This window comes from Triticum urartu, chromosome 3 (assembly GCF_003073215.2).
Source record: "Triticum urartu cultivar G1812 chromosome 3, Tu2.1, whole genome shotgun sequence".
NCBI lineage: Eukaryota > Viridiplantae > Streptophyta > Magnoliopsida > Poales > Poaceae > Triticum > Triticum urartu.
The window spans coordinates 224,485,341-224,489,063 of record NC_053024.1 but is presented as its reverse complement, the minus strand read 5'-3'; positions in this window follow the sequence as shown (position 1 = coordinate 224,489,063).

Genomic DNA, 3,723 nt, shown 5'->3' with positions numbered 1-3,723 from the left:
TACAATCTTCCAAGCAATACCCCATTACGGGTACATGAAGCTCAAGATGCCCGGGCCTAAAGGGATCATCACTCTCGCTAGTGATCCGGACATAGCACTCCGCGCCGAAAACAAGACAGCCGCACTGGCCCTTGAGGCACTATCCGAAGCCCTAGCGGCTGAGGAACTGACTGCGCTGCGCTCCATGGTGAATAGGGACGATGTGGTACTCGACAAAAGATCCAAGTCCACCTCCTTTAAACCAGCGGACGAAATAGTCAAATTCCAGGTCCATCCAATGGACCCCAAAATAAAACAGCTTCCATCGGGGCACAGTTAAACCCTGATGTAGACGCCGCACTGCGAGAGTTCCTACGCGAGAACTGGGACATTTTCTCCTGGCACCCTTCAGACATGCCAGGAATCCCACGCAGGCTGGCCGAGCACAGCCTAAATATCCTAAAAGGATTCAAACCTGTCAAACAAGCTCTTCGGCATTTTTCTGAACCTAAGAGACAGGCTATGGGAGAGGAGCTAGCAAAGCTATTGGAGGCCGGATTCATTAGAGATATAAAACATCCGGACCGGCTAGCAAACCTGGTGATGGTACCAAAGAAGGACAAATCCTGGCGCCTGTGCGTTGATTTTAAAGACCTTAACAAGGCTTGCCCAAAGGATCCCTTCCCCCTCCCCCGCATCGATCAAATTATCGACGCTACCGCAGGACACGATTCGTTGTGTTTCCTCAACGCATATTCCGGCTACCATCAAATCAAGATGGCAGAATCAGACCAAGCCGCAACAGCATTTATTACACCATACGGCCCATTCTGCTTCAACACAATGCCCTTCGGGCTCAAAAACGCCGGCGCAACATATCAGCGCATGATTTAGACATGTCTAGCAAACCAGATCGGCAAAACAGTGGAGGCATATGTAGATGATGTGGTCGTCAAAACAAGACATGTCGAATCTCTAGTAGACGACTTGAGGCTCACATTTGATAACCTCAAAACATACGACATCAAGCTCAACCCGGAAAAATGCGTTTTCGGCGTCCCAGCCGGAAAGCTCTTGGGCTTCATTGTATCCAGTAGAGGAATTGAAGAAAATCCAGCCAAGATCCGAGCTCTGTCACAATTGGATATCCCAAAGGACCTCAAACAAATACAAAAGTTAACCGGATGCGTGGCGGCTCTAAGCCGCTTTATCTCCCGCTTGGGAGAAAAGGCCCTACCCCTTTACCGCCTCCTTCGGCGCACCGAACACTTCGAATGGACGGATGCAGCCATGGCCGGACTCAACGAAATAAAAGCCATGTTGGCAACAAACCCAGTCCTAGCTGCGCCAAACATTGGCGAACCAATGCTATTGTACATTGCAGCAACACATCAGGTTGTAAGCGCAGTGCTCGTCGTCGAACGAGAAATGGACGGACACAAATTCCCCCTTCAAAAACCGGTCTATTATGTGTCCACTGTCCTCACTCCGTGCAAATCACGGTACCCGCATTATCAAAAGATCGCTTACGCGGTATTCATGGCATACTGGAAGCTACGACACTACTTTCAAGAGTGTTCAATAACAGTAGCCTCGGAAGTACCACTTAACGATATTATAGACAACCGTGACGCAACGGGCCAGATTGCAAAATGGGCCATTGAGCTCCTCCCGTTCGACATAACTTATAAGCCACGGCGAGCCATCAAGTCGCAAGTTTTGGCCGACTTCGTCACAGAATGGACGGAGGCTGAACTCCCTAAAGAGTACGGCACATATTCAAATTGGATCATGCATTTCGATGGCTCCAAGATGTTGGCCGGACTAGGGGCTGGCGTCGTTTTGACGTCCCCCCTAGGAGACACGGTTCAATACGTACTCCAGATTATGTACACAGACTCCAACAATGCAGCCGAATATCAGGCCCTTTTACATGGTCTCCGGATGGCAGTATCCATGGGCATTCAACGCGTAGAGGTGCGCGGGGACTCGAACCTCGCAATATCCCAAATAAATGGAGACTTCGATGCCAAGGATCCAAAAATGGCAGCTTACCGCAACGCCGTCCTAAAAATGTCAGCTCGGTTCGAAGGGCTTGAATTTCACCATATAGCCCGGGAAAATATTCAGGCGGCAGATGTCCTGGCATGCATCAGCACAAAACAGGATGTAGTCCCCCACAACATCTTCTTGGAAAGGCTGTTAAAGCCATCCGTAGTATGGGAAGGGGAGCCGAACAATAACAGCCCGGACCCAACCGCACTGCCCGACACCGAACATTCTGACACAATCGGAGGCTCTGCCAATGAAATAACACCTTCAGCCCACGTAATAATGGTCGTCATCGCCCCGTGGACAGAACCATTCCTCGCCTACCTTACTAGGCAGGAACTCCCCGAGGACCAAAATGAGGCACGCTGCATAGTGCGGCGATCCAAAGCCTACAAAGTCCACGAGGGAGAGCTTTATAAGAAAAGCACTACCGGAGTCCTTCAAAGGTGCATCTCCGAAGAGGAAGGGCGGAACCTCCTGGCTGAAATTCATGCCGGACTCGGCGGTCATCACGCTGCAGCCCGGTCCCTTGTAAGCAAGGCCTTCCGTACAGGCTTTTATTGGCCGACAGCCCGGGCAGACGCCCAGGACTTAGTCCAGTGATGCATTGGTTGCCAGCTCTTTGCAAACCAAAGCCATATGCCACCCACCGCCCTCCAAACTATCCCCATCACTTGGCCCTTCGCGGTCTGGGGGCTTGACATGGTTGGACCTCTTAAAGGCGGAACCCACAAGCAAAAATACTTACTGGTCATGGTGGATAAGTTCACCAAATGGATAGAAGCCAAGCCTGTTAAGACGGCCGAATCCGGACCGGTGACACACTTTATATCCGGGGTTGTACACCGTTACGGCGTCCCCCATAGCATCATCACTGATAACGGCACGAACTTTACAACCGACGAGGTAAAACTCTGGTGCAAAAACATGGGCATCAAGCTCGATTATGCTTCCGTCTATCACCCACAAACTAACGGCCAGGTCGAACGTGAAAATGGTCTTATCATGAGCAGCATCAAACCCAGATTAGTGCGGTCCCTCAAGGAATCCAACACGCACTGGGTAGAGGAGATCGACTCCGTACTCTGGGGGCTGCGGACCATGCCGAATCGCACCACCGGATACACACCATTATTTATCGTGTACGGCGCAGAGGCAGTTTTGCCTTGCGACATAATTCATGACTCACCTCGAGTGCGCATGTACGAAGAAAGAGAAGCCGAGCTCGATCGGCAGGACAGTTTGGACGCATTGGAGGAGGAGCGTGACGTGGTAAAAGCCCGTTCCACATTCTATCAACAACAGGCTCGAAGATAACAAAGCAGAGAAGTACGGGCCAAAAATGACAACGTTGGCGAATTAGTTCTACGCCTGCCGGTCAAGAAAAAGGACAAACTCAAGCCCAAGTGGGAAGGTCCCTTCATAATTGACCAAGTCCTGACTGGTGGAGTGTACCGCCTGCGAGATGCATCGGATAACCGACTCGAGCCGAACCCATGGAACGCAACCCGTCTCCAAAGATTCTATGCCTAGCGCCGGACTCTGTGTTCGTCTCCTTCCTCTATCCATTTTTTATATACTGTCTGTCTTACATTTCTCTCCTTCTCCCCTTCCTTTCTCTTATAGCCTTTAAAGGCTCATCAAATGACGTGCTATTCGCACTCATTAAACCTGGGGGCTTCTTTTACCAGA